This window comes from Gekko japonicus, unplaced genomic scaffold (genome assembly GCF_001447785.1).
Source record: "Gekko japonicus isolate JY-2015 unplaced genomic scaffold, Gekko_japonicus_V1.1 scaffold431, whole genome shotgun sequence".
NCBI lineage: Eukaryota > Metazoa > Chordata > Lepidosauria > Squamata > Gekkonidae > Gekko > Gekko japonicus.
This window is the reverse complement of record NW_015162492.1, coordinates 836,584-850,670: the sequence shown is the minus strand read 5'-3', so window position 1 is coordinate 850,670 and position 14,087 is coordinate 836,584.

Here is a 14,087-nt window from a genome sequence, read left to right as displayed (position 1 = left end):
CTCATCAAAGGCTCCTAAGTAAGCTCAAAAATCATGGGATAAAAGGACAAGTCCTTTTATGGATCAAAAACTGGCTAATTAATAGAAAATTAATAGAAAACAGAAAAACAGAAAAAATAGAAAACTGGCTAATTAATAGAAAACACCACACCTTAAAAAGGATATTATAGCTTTGGAAAAAGTGCAGAAAAGGGCAACTCGAATGATAAAAGGGTCGGAACACTTTCCCTATGAGGAAAGGTTAAGGCGCTTAGGGCTCTTTATAGGACGTCCTTCTTCACCCAAAGAGTGATTAACACTTGGAATTCACTGCCACAGGAAGTGGTGGGTGCTACAAGCATGGATGGCTTCAAAAGGGAATTAGATAAGCATATGGAGCAGAGGTCCATCAGTGGCTATTAGCCACAAGGTATAGCTAGGGGCTCTGGGGCAAGTGATGCTCTGTCTTCTTGGTGCTTGGGGGGGGGTGTCAACAGTGGGAGGGCTTCTAATGTCCTGGCCCCACTGGTGGACCTCCTGATGGCACTGGTATTTCTGGCCACTGTGTGACACAGAGTGTTGGACTGGATGGGCCTTTGGCCTGTTGGACTGGATGGGCCTTTGTGTTGGACTGGATGGGCCTTTGGCCTGATCCAACATTGGCATCTCTTATGTTCTTATGTTCTTAATACAATTAAAACCACATTAAAACACAAACAAACAACATAACTTGTATGTGCCACACAACTCTAATAAAAACCAGATATCTCAGTGGCCGATGGTATAAAAAATTTAAAGTTTTTTAGAGATCTTTAAAATTTAAGATCTCAGGACCCAGGCTACAGATGGGGGCCGACCCAAGGAAGGGGATGCCTGCTGCCTCAACCAAAAGCCCGCTGGAAGAGCTGTGTCTTGCAGAGATTTATTATATATATTTAATCTGCATTGAGATCCGCGTACTTTTAAGTTGATAAAGCTTGGTCACTTATGTCTCTTGAGCAAGCTAAATAGATTTTATGGTTTATGAAAGATGAAAGAGGTTATCAGCCTCAAGGTGGGGTTGGAGTCCTTCCAGAACTACAACTGATCTCCAGACTACAGAGATCAGTTTCCCCGGATGAAATAGCCGATTCAGAGGGTATACCATAGAGTCCTAGACTGAAATCACATGCTAAGCTCCTGCCCCTCCCCAGACGCCATTGACTGTCCCCAGACTTCGCCTCCAAATTTCTAGGAATTTCCCAAGTTGGAGTTGGCAACGCTGTTTTTAAGAGGGAGGGACAGGAAGTGGAGGCACTGGTTCCCACCTGCTGTTTGCCATCCACATTTCTAATTACTTGTTCAAAAGGCATAATATGCTTACCATATTATAAGCATAGAGTTTTCCCTCGGATGGCCATGGCCCCGCCCCCAGCGTGCCCAGCGTTGTCACGTCACTTCTGGGTGACATGCACATCGGGGTTGGGTTCCCCCCGGGGCCCAATCCACTGGCGGCGGGGAACGAGCCTCTGGGGCGGGGGTTTCCCCGCCCCCCCGGGGGGACTTGGCAAGCCTAAATGGCTAAACAAATATGGCAAGGGGCATTCAGATGAGCATCATGACATAATACCTTAGCTTGCAAATCCAGCCCAAAACTTGAATTCGCAGTGCAAATTTACATCCCAAAGTCTACTTTCTTGCTCTAGGGAGTAGCATTGCAGATTGGGAAACTCCTGGAGACTTGTGGGTGGAGCCTGGGGAAGGCAGAGACCTCAGTAGGCTATATAGAATGCCACAGAGGCCGTCCATCAAAGCAGCCATTTTCTCCAGGGGAAACTGACCTCTGCAGTCAGGAGATGAGCTGTAATTCCAGGGAATCGCCAGTTCCCACCTGGAGGCTAGCATCCCTATCCTGCTTCCTGCCATATTGCTTAGCAGAAGTCACTACATGCATCCTTGCTGCCTGTTGAGTTCAATTGCCCTGACTCCAATTCACAACATGGCAGTCACTGGTGTGTGCATGGAAACTTATTACATGGTGGAATAACATGACAAGTTTTGAGTTGGGCTGAAGTTGCAGGCCTAGAAGGAGCTGCAAAGTTTGTAGAAATCTCCAAGGTACATCTAGATGTGAAAGGTACAAAAGGTGGCCGTTCAAATCAAATTAAGAGACAGGGTTTTCCCCACAATAATCCCTTGCAGTTACACAACCTTTTTTGGCAGCCTTTTGTATTTTATCAAATCTTATGGACCAACATGAGCACCAACTGTAAACATGTCTTATTAGCCTTTCAGTTCGCTGTCATTTACTGCAAGGAAAAGAATGAGGAAAAGCAGATAACACAAATAGACCTTATTTTTATATGTGACCATACCAATCTCAAAGCAAATATATTACTATGTTGTTATATAATCTTTGACACATGAACTCAGCTGGGAAGGAGAATTGTTGGGAACAAGTCTCTTAGAGGATTAAGATCTGGGCTGAACTTCTGTTTCCCTTCCTGATACTTCCTGATATTTAATCTTGGGCATGGCCAGAGGTTTGAGCCTTTCGGTGTGAGTAAAAGAGCAAGACACTTTGCCCTTGGCTCTTAGCCTTCTGTGCACAGCCTGTGGGTATAAGGGAGGCAGCTCAGTGGATCTAAGAACAGTTCAGAATGCAGCGTACTGTACTACTTGGGATTTTCTGTATTTTATACATTGTTAACTCCTTCACAACCCCACTGAGGAGGGAACAGAGTTGCCAGCTCTGGGCTGGGAAATATCTGGAGATTCTGGGGGTCGAGACTAAGGATGGCAGGGTTTGGAGAGGGGAGAGAATTCAGTGGGGTATAATTAGGGCTGCCATTCCCCCAATGGGGGCGGGGGGTTGCCTGTTTTGGGGCCTCCAGATCCGCCAGCCCTGATTCTGCCGGCAGGGGAAGCCCCGCCCCCAAAGCACCCTGTTTGCACCAATTCACCCAGCGCAATGACATAACCCAGAGGTGACGTGATCATGCAGGACATGTTGCAGGGGGAATTGGAGAGGCTTTACAAATAGCAGAGGAAAGAAGGAAAGCGAAAGGCAAAGGCGAAAAGGAAAGATTTACCCAACTGAACGCAGATTTCCAGAGAACAGCAAGGAGAGATAAGGAGGCCTTCCTGAATGAACAGTGCAAAGTAATAGAAGAAAACAATAGAATGGGAAGGACTAGAGATCTCTTCAAGAAAATTGGAGAAATCAAGGGAGCGTTCCATGCAAAGCTGGCCATGATAAAGGACAAAAACGGTAGGGACCTAACAGAAGCAGAAGAGATTAGGAAAAGATGGCAAGAATACACAGAAGAACTATACAAGAAAGACCTCGATGTCCTTGACAACCACGACGGTATAATCACTGACCTTGAGCCAGACATCCTGGAATGTGAAGTTAAATGGGCCTTAGAAAGCATTACTAACAACAAAGCTAGTGGAGGTGATGGTATTCCAGCTGAGCTATTCAAAGTCTTAGAAGATGATGCTGTTAAAGTGCTGCACTCCATTTGCCAGCAAATTTGGAAAACGCAACAGTGGCCACAGGATTGGAAAAGATCAGTTTACATTCCAATCCCAAAGAAGGGCAATGCCAAGGAATGTTCAAACTATCGCACAATTGCACTCATATCACACGCTAGCAAGGTCATGCTCAAGATCCTACAAGCTAGGCTTCAACAGTACGTGGATAGAGAACTACCAGAAGTACAAGCTGGGTTTCGAAGAGGTAGAGGAACTAGAGATCAAATTGCCAACATTCGCTGGATTATGGAGAAAGCAAGAGAGTACCAGAAAAATATCTACTTCTGCTTCATTGACTATGCTAAAGCTTTTGACTGTGTGGATCACAACAAACTATGGCAGGTCCTTAAAGAGATGGGAGTACCAGACCACCTCACATGTCTCTTGAGAAACCTGTATAAGGGCCAAGAAGCGACAGTTAGAACCGGATACGGAACAACTGATTGGTTCAGCATAGGAAAAGGAGTACGACAAGGATGTATACTGTCACCTTGCTTATTTAATATATATGCAGAGTACATCATGCGAAATGCTGGCCTGGATGAATCACAAGCGGGAATTAAGATTGCTGGGGAAAAGATCAACAACCTCAGATATGCAGATGATACCACTCTAATGGCTGAAAGTGAAAAGGATCTAAAGAGCCTCTTGCTCAGAGTAAAAGAGGAGAGCGCAAAAGAGGGCTTGAAGCTCAACATAAAAAAAACTAAGATCATGGCATCCGGCCCCATCACTCCTTGGCAAATAGAAGGGGAAGTCGTGGAAGTAGTGACAGACTTCACGTTCCTGGGATCCCAGATCACCGCAGACTGTGACTGCAGCCATGAAATTAAAAGACGCCTGCTCCTTGGGAGGAAAGCGATGGCGAACCTAAACAGCATGATAAAAAGTAGAGACATCACCCTGCCAACAAAAGTCCGCATGGTCAAAGCAATGGTATTCCCAGTAGTCATGTATGGCTGCGAGAGTTGGACTATAAGGAAGGCCGAGCGCCGAAGAATAGATTCTTTTGAACTATGGTGCTGGAGGAGACTCTTGAGAGTCCCTTGGACTGCAAGAAGAACAAATCAGTCAATCCTCAAAGAAATCAACCCTGACTGTTCCCTGGAAGGCCAGATAATGAAACTGAAGCTCAAATACTTTGGCCACCAAATGAGAAGGGAGCACTCACTGGAGAAGACCCTGATGCTGGGAAAGATTGAAGGTCAAAGAAGACGGGGACGGCAAAGGATGAGATGGTTAGACAGTGTCATCGATGCAACGAACATGAAATTGAGCCAACTTCAGAGGACGGCGGAAGACAGGAGAGCCTGGCGGGAGATGGTCGATGGGGTCGCGAAGAGTCGGACTCGACTGTGCGACTGAACAACAACAACAACCAGCTCACGGAGAAATCCTGGTGCTCCAATTGCCATCCTTGGAGCAAGAGATGCAGCAACAGAATTTAGGGGAATGACCCATCAGTCTTCCTATTCATTCATTCATTCATTCATTCATTCATTCATTCATTCATTTGATTTATACCCCGCCCTCCCCACCGAGGAAGGCTCAGGGCGGCTTACATAAAAGTATGTATATAAATACAATTAAAATCATTGATAAAAACACCATAACTGTTAAATATTAACTGTCCTGAAGTACTGAAGGAATATCCAACTAACGTGCAAGAGCAGAAGTTTCAAGCTTAACAGTACTACTTAGGTGGCAGTCATGATGACCTTTTCATACTAGCTCAGTTAACCCAATTATGTATGTGGTAAGCACAGGCTGTGATAGGCCAGGACACAGGGTCATTTCTCAAGCAAACATGTTGTCAAAAAGATATGTCAAGCGGGAGATGTGAATTTGGGGAGAGGGGTATATAAGTTCTTCCACATCTAATTCAAAGGAGAGTATTCAGTGCCTCTAGACAATGAGGGACCATTACGTGCTCCCTCATCACATCCAATATGTGGGAACTGGAACTTTGTCCCAAAACTCTGCAGACCAATGTTCCCTCTAAGCTGATTTAGTGTGAGCTAGCTCACAGTTCTTTAGCCTCCGGCTCACACATTTTTGTCTTCGCTCAGGAAGGACGGCTCCAGAGCAAACTAATTGATGCAGCATCCAAATCGCTCGCTCGCAACTTTAATGCCAATAGCTCACCAAGTAGAATTTTTGCTCACAAGACTCCACAGCTTAGAGGGAACATTGCTGCAGACTGTGACTCACAGTAGGGGGAATGCAGATTGCTGGGGTTCAAATACCTGTGCTTTGCTATGATTGCATCAAGGCACCCATAGTACTTATTGATAACTAGTTCCTCTGAATGGCATGGAGGTGCCCCCCACTGCACTGTAAGCAGCAACAGTATTGAGGCCTGGAAGGAAGGGGCCCACAGCAGATACCAGGACTAGGGTTGCCAGCACTGGGTTGGGGAATACCTGGAGATTTGGGGGAAGTGGAGCCTGAGGAGGGTGGGGTTTGGGGAGGGATTTCAATATGGTATAATGCCATAGAATCCACCTTCCAAAGCAGACATTTTCTCCACCTGAACTGATCTCCATTCTCTGGAGATCAGTTGTAATCCCAGGAGATCTCCAGCCACCACCTGGAGGTTGGCAACCCTTTCAGGACCTTGGTTACAAGCCAGGCTCTAGAACTGAATGAGCAGGTCCTATCAGGGCAACTAATACAAGGTGAGGGGGGGGGCTGTAAGAGCAGAAGTCAGAGGTGTGGATGTTGCAAGTAGAGAAAACTAGAGCAACAACCAAGGAGAGCCAAGGGACATGGAGGGAGGAATCAGGGCAACACATGTGGGGGTCACCCAGCACAATCTTAAGCTTTTGCTCAGGTGGGCTTTTGCTCAGGCATTATTTTTAGCCAGGCCACTTGAGAAGGAACACACCACTGGGGTGCTGGAGGTGTGAAGCCATGCTGATACCTAGGAAAGCAATAGCACATCATTCATCATTCATCCCATACCACAAGCAGACCACCAGGAGACTTCTAATACTTATCATACAATGCTCCTTATCAAACTGCAAGGCCATTCATATGCAGATGAACAGGAGATAACTTTATGGTTCAAGACTGAGACCTGCATAAGTGTTGGTTCCTCACAGGAGTGGGGATATCTGCATTATTCTACCCACCTTGATCCAATCTTTGTCCTCCTTGTGATATACCTATATTTGCGATATGCCTGCATATGTGATAGACCTACATTTGCTGATGAGCATATAAATATGACACTTTTTTGCTCTAGTTTCAGATTGTGAACAGGTGCCTGGAGCATTGACACAGATGGATGCCAGCAACGGACAGGTCTTTGGTGTGAACAGTGCAGGCAACATTTACACCTTGTATGGAAAAACATGGACCCAGTTACTAGGGGCACTGACCCATGGCACAACAGGTCCTTCTGGAGTCTGGGGGGTGAACTCAAATCATAACATCTACAGGCTTGTGAGTGGCAACTGGAGGCTGGTGTATTATAAGACAGCTGATCCATAGTTGTATGGATGTGTAAGAAAGGGGGGAAATGCTGAAAGGCATGCACAAAAAGGAATATTTATTAGCATTTTTCACTGTATGTTTTATCCCCAAAAGGATTTTTGTGGTGCCGGGAATAGTTCTCTGTACACAGCTTGGGGGGAAATTTACACTCCAAGTTTTGGAGGTCCCTCGGCTACGGAGAAATCAGCAAGACCACCCAACCTTACTTTGTGCACAATCCAGTTTGATCATATGAGACCTCAACAAAGGCAGAAAAGTGGCTAGAGACTGTCTTGTTTGGCTCATCATTCTTGTTCTGTTGGTATCTCATGGCAATCCTGGTGTACCAAAGGGGCACTACAACCATTATCTTCCTTCCAGTATACACTGATGATGTAACTGGAGTTCAAGTAGTTGCGTGAACTGTCCCACTGTCATCTAGGAGGCCCTGTGTTACACAGCAGCAGGGCTTACACATCTGAAGAAGCCCCTCTTCTACACATTTGGGATCCCTTCTGAGTCATTTTCCTTTGAGCCAGGCACTCTGTGAAGGAATGGAAGTGTTGGTTTCCACCATTTTGTGTATGGTACTTGTCATGGTTAAAATGATTGCTGTTGGAGAAAAATAATTTTGATCAGTTTCAGGCAAAGAATTCGTAAGTTCGGCCTAGGGAACGGAAAACAAAAGAGAGGGTCTCTTGAAGAGAAATGAAAGCTAAAAACAAAGTTGTTGAGAACTGAAATATAGTGAGATATCCTTCCTGATTGGTCAAGACCTGGGAGGGAATACCAGATCTAAATAAGAGAACTCAGAGACCAAGAGCTGAAATAAGGATGTCAGAACATTCTAGAACAGAGCTGAGGAAAAATCTCTGCTGGAGAATCAGGTTGCTCAGAAAGGGAACCATAGTAAGTTAAAAGCCATTGCTTTGTTTTAGAATTTGCCAGGATTAAGGAACAGCCTAGACACGTTCAACTGGATGCATTGTCTCTTGTCATAGCACTGAAAGCTGTCATGGTTTTATGCATAACATATAATTAAATTTTGTAGTGTACTATATTCAATTGAGGCTTTTAATTTTTTTTAGTAAAAAGGTGGCTTTCTTGTGTAAGCACCTTTGCCTCTGAAATTTTGTTCTCAACCAATGTCTACAGTCATCCCATTTGTAAGTCCTATAATAATATAAAGAAAAGGCTGTTGGGTGGGAGCAACCAAGAGAAAAAAGACTTCTGTCTGGAGTCAGCAGTAAATGCTACTGGAGTAGAGGGTTTGCAAGGGGGATACAGAAGCTGCTTTGGTTTGTCTTCCATCTCTCACCCAGGACAGGCTCTCAGAGAGACATACCAATTGAATGTTTATGGAGGAACCTGACTTAATTCACGATCTGAAACTCTACACTCAGCAAACGTTCAAGAAGTGCTGTTTCCCTAATACTTTATTGTAAAACAATACTCATTGCAGAGTTCTATGAATGGTGTGCACCCATAAAAGTTCATCTGTGATAGAAAGGGATAGCTTTCCTTATCCTCATACCTTACAAGGTTTCTGACATGCGCAACAGATGGCGATTCCACCACTGCATGATCAAAATTCATAGGGCTTACTGAATATGCTCCAGCATTCCTGGTTGTACAATTAATCCAGATCCCATTCATTTTATATGCCCCCATAATCTCCAGTGGTGTGGTTGCCTGGGTGCATGAAGAACCCACCCAGGGATTATTTGACATCAGCTGAAACAACTGAATTTCATTCTGTGTATCATGCTAAATGTGATCTAATCCATAATTTATACATTTTGATATAAGACTACCTAAAATCCTAGATCTTTCTGCTACTTTTCAGGTTTGCTCAAACAGAAAGATGCAGGGGGAAGCCAGTTTGTAGTTGGAGTCAACATGAATGATGAAATCTGTTGCCTACCCAAGTTTTCTACTGGCTTCTGTATTTTAAGCCCATTTCACAAATTAACTTCAAGGATGCTAATTTTCATACAGAGCTAAATGAACAGCTATCTTATTATCTTTTCTTCCAGGGAAGGAATCACCAAAGACAATCCTATTGGAACTTCTTGGGCACAAGTAGACAAAAAAATAGGAAAGGCCAAATATGTGTCCTATGACCTGGACCGGATATGGGTTGTCACTACAGAAGGGAATATATTTAAATGCAAAGTATGAATTGACCTTTACTGTCTAATCGGAATGATTGGCTACACAGTAGAAAGATGTCCTGAGAAGGACATAAATAAATTTAAAGTAGCAGCAAATTGATCCAGCCAATGTTTTCTCTCATGCCCTTCTATAAAACTCTCATCTTCACTGCTTTTTAATGTGTAGTTTTAAACTAAATTAAATGCAGTGGGGAACAGCGGTGAAACCTGATCAAAATGACCCTGTGACCAATGTTCCCTCTAAGCTGAGTTACTGTGAGCTAGCTCACAGTTTTTTAGCCTCCAGCTCACACATTTTTGTCTTCGCTCAGGAAGGATGGCTCCATAGCAAACTGATTTATGCAGTAGCCAAATCGCTCGCTCAGAACTTTAAAGCCAGTAGCTCACAAGGTTGAATTTTTGCTCACAAGACTCCATAGCTTAGAGGGAACATTGCCTGTGACCACAGCCTTAAATCGATCAACCTGACTCTTTGGTTATGTAAATATACCTTTATATCTGAAAAGATGTTTCTTTTTAAGGAGCAAACCCAGGTTTGTTACCAAGTGGACGCCACTTAACAGGAAAATGAAGCCGCCTGGCACTTCTGGATGCACCTCCCTGAAAGCTGTATTTATTATTGTTATTATTCACATTTTGCATTAAGTATATACTTACACACAAACCTACAAAACACAAGGCATAAAGGAGGCTTAAGGCTGTGTGTATACATTTAGAAAAACGTGTGGCCTTGAAGATTATAAGACTCAGATGAGGAAGGAGGAATTCAGGGGCATGAATGGGTCTTTATTTTTAAAAAGAATATATGGTAACTCTGTATACCTCTGTCTGGTGAGATGTGTGCCAATGTGGCCATCTCCTGGCTGTGATACAGACAGATGCATTTGTGCATGGCAGGATGATCCTACAAGTCAGATGCATATCAAAGTGCATCTGAAACAACACTAATCTGAAAAATATACTTCCAGTTCAAACACATGTTCAGCCCTAATTTCAGAGCTGTTTCTCACTAGGTCCCCATTTTCCCCCAGGAGGGAACCAATCTGCTCCCATTGAAATGAACTGAATCCCGTGTTCCCCGAGTGCATATAAATCCTTAGAATTTTTTGGCAAGGGAGAAGGGGACACCGTGGAAAAGTCACATCTAAAGGTTGCCATCCTCCAGGTAGTGGCTGGAGATCTCCTGGGATTACAACTGATCTCCAGGCAACAACAATCAGTTCACCTGAAGAAAACAGCTAGTTTGGAAAGTGGACTCTATAGAAGAGAAGAAGAGAAGAGATTGGATTCATACCCCGCCCTTCACTACCCAAAGGTGTCTCAGAGCAGCTTACAAACTCCTTTCCCTTCCCCTCCCCACAACAGAGACCCTGTGAGGTAGGTGGGGCTGAGAGAGCTCTTGACAGAAACTGCTTTTTCAGGAACAGCTGTGCCAGAACTATGGCTCGCCCAAGGTCATCCAGCAGGTGCAAGTGGAGGAGTGGGGGAATCAAACCCGGTTCTCCCAGATTAGATTCCGCGCACTTAACCACTACACCAAACTGGCTCACTATATCATTATACCTCATTGAAGTCCCTCCCCTCCCCAAACTCTACCCATCTCAGCCCCCCCCCAAAAAAATCTCCAGGTATTTCCCAACCCAGAGCTGGCAACTCTACATTTATCCTGTGTTTTCTTTTATCTCCATGCTAAAAAAAGATGCAGCAACATTCCCTGAAAGGTTTCTTCAAGGTTTTTGGATGCCCTAAATATAGTAGGGAATGAGTGCCCTAGTATACCCCCCAGGTATGCTCCAGAGCATTGCCCCCTGTGGCACTGCAGAAAATGCTGGTGTGAGTTCTCCATTTGGGGATCTGGCTGCTCAAATGAACATATGGAACGGCCTCATAATGAGTCTACCCTCAGTCTGTCAAGGTCAGTATTGTCTGCTCTGACTGGCAGCAGCTATATAAGGTCTTTGGCTGTTTCCACACAGTGACAAATTCTGTGCAGCTCTCATTGCTGCTGGCAGAGGCAACTGTAGCTACAGCAGAGCAGCCACACAAAGTCCCCCCCCATGGCCACTTCCACCCATGAACCGAGGATTGCCAACTCTGGCTTGGAAAATTCCTGGAGATTGGGGGGGGGGGGCTGGGAAGGGAAAGGTTCAGGAAGAAGCCTGGGAAGGGCTCAATACTATAGTGGCTTAAAAATTATTCTTAACAAGGTCTGTTACCTGTATTTTTTAAAAGTAATTGTTCAGAGCCCTCTGGAGCCATGCCTCCGTAGGGCATCTGGAAGCCAGGAAATAGCCTCACTGGTAGTGTCAAGCCCCATGGGCAACCTCACTCAGCCCAACAGTGGCCCAGAGAGATCAGAAGCAGGAGGGTGCCCACTGCCCACACGCTTCAGGCCACAAGGCAGCCTGGACTGACACCTGGCCCCAGCACGAAGGGAGGAGGGAAATCCCACGGGAATGGCTATTCCTCTGCAAGCAAAGCCTGCAGGGAGGAGCCTGTAGGGGCCAACAAGCTATTTAAACTCCTCCTTAGCCCAGCATCAAGCAGGGTGTGATCCATCGCTTCATCTTGTTCTGCTGGTCATGCAAAAATGTCTTTTTCAAGTGTTCAAAGTAATTGCCAACTTTTATTTTGCTGCTGTCCAAGTGCCTGAGCTTTTTCAAAAAACAGCCACAGAGGAAATAGTAATACCTAGGGATTATATAAGGACAAGTGGGACCTTGTGAGGACTTGCGGAAGGCAACTCATTTCCCTGTCCCTTTCCTGAAAGCCCCATAGCCTCTCCCGCTTTTGCTGCTTCCTTATCTCCTCCTAGGGTTGCCAATCTCCAGATAGGGCCTGGTGATGTCCTGGAGTTACAACAGTTCTCCCAGCTACAGAGATCAGTTCCACCCCCCCATTAGGATTGCCAGCTCCAGGTTGGGAGATTCCTGGAGCTTTGGGGGAAGAATTTTGGAAGGTTGGAGTTTGGGGAGGGAAGCGACCTCAAGAGGGTATAATTGCATAAAGTCTATATTCCAAAGCAGCCTTTTTCTCCAGGGGAACTGACCTCTGTCATCTGAAGAACAGTTGTAATTCCAGGTGATCTCCAGCCCCCACCTGGGGGTTGGCAACTGTAGCTCCCCTAAAGGAAATAGCTGCTTTGGAGGATGGAGTCTATGATATTATACCCCTCTGAGGTCCCTTCCCTCCTTAAACCCCACCCTCCCCAGGCTCCACTCCCCAGATCTCTAGGAATTTCCTAACCTGGACTTGGCAACCCTGTCTCCTTCCCACCCAAACACCAACCTACCTTTATCTGCCCTTCTGTCTTAAGCCGCCCCCCGTAGCCTCTCCCTAGGAAGACGATGGCTCAGTTGTGTGGTGCTGGCTGTGGGCCAGGCCCAGCTGATGGTAGGAATCCTCAAGGACTTGTGGAGTGGCACCTCATTTTACCCTGCATCCCCCTCCCCACACTTCTTACACTTTCCCTTCTGGGGGCAATCCCCATATCCTCTCCCCTTTCTCTGCCTTATTCTCTCCTTCTCAGCCATTCACCAGGTAAACTCAAATACAGCTGTCTCCTTAGCCGAAGGGAGTTGCCCATCAAGAAATTAAATGGGAGTAACTTCAAAAAGCCAGTCTTCCCACAACAGCAACAGCAAAAGCAAATGCACTCTCAGTTCACCAATTGTTAGCAGAAGAACAAAGGCAGGAATTGCTGACAGAAGGCAAATAAAACAGAACTACTCCGCATCTACGGCAGCCCAGTGCCATCTTCAACCATCTGTATCCATGAAAATACCTGATAAATAGGTTGGTTTCCTACCAAAGAAACCAAGACATGGCATGCCATATAATACCCTTGGATGAACTTGTAGACATTTCTCATTCACAGAATCTATCATACGGCTACTCAAAAGATGAAGTGACAGCTACCCAGCCCTCTGAACCAGCAGTTCACCACAAGATAGAGGGGCTCCAAGTGTCCCATGGCTTCCTTGCTAAAAAACACACACAAAACCCTAGTATTCGCTCTGGTATGCACAAGCCATCAGCCGACTTGGTCAAAAGCAGAAGGTGACGCATCAGTCAGTGCAGTCATCATATTAAAATGTAACCATTCAACATGCTTAGGAAAGTTTGGAATACTTAAAAAGTTATAATAATACCAAGATAATAAAATGCATGTTTGTACTGTTTGCTATATATGAAGCTGCACTTAGTACCAACCTCTCCTTTTATAATATGTATCCACTTACTCACTTATGTGATCAATATATAATCAATATCATCTAGAAGCACCATAAATAAATTACAGTCTAAACATTTAACTTTTGTAAAGGGATTTCAAAAGAACCAACAGGATCGAGAAAAGGATGAAAAGGAAGTTGTGGAGATAACAACCAATGTCTCCAGAGAAGCCCACCTGCAAGAAGAAGAAACATGAGTCGGTTGGGAACAAACCACAAAATAAGAAGACCAAACTGCAGGACTGGGAAAGGCAAAGTCAGCATCCTGGATGTTAAACGATGGAGTCAGCAAAGGTGGACAGATGCAAGTCTCTTACAAGTCAGCAATGAGTGAGTTAGAAACTTGCAGGCAGACTGGTCTCATCCAGATTCTGCTGAGAAGCCAACCCCTGGAAGAAGGGAAGACTGAAGGACCATATAAGAGAGAGACCAAGACTGAATCAGATTGGAGAGGTTCATCCACCTGCTCTGAACCGACATGGTGGTGTGCCACAATTCTCCCATGTCATCTATATGATGCCTGGGGTCGCCTCCCAGAACACAGTTGTATGAGAGGGTGAGTGAATGAGTGTGCTTCTGCTGGTTGATTGTTAAATCTTCATTTTTTAATGAATGTTACATGTATAGTGGATGGATGGATGGAAGTATGTCATTAAGTACATCGTACCGCAGTGTTATAAATATTAATAATAAATATTAATAATAAATA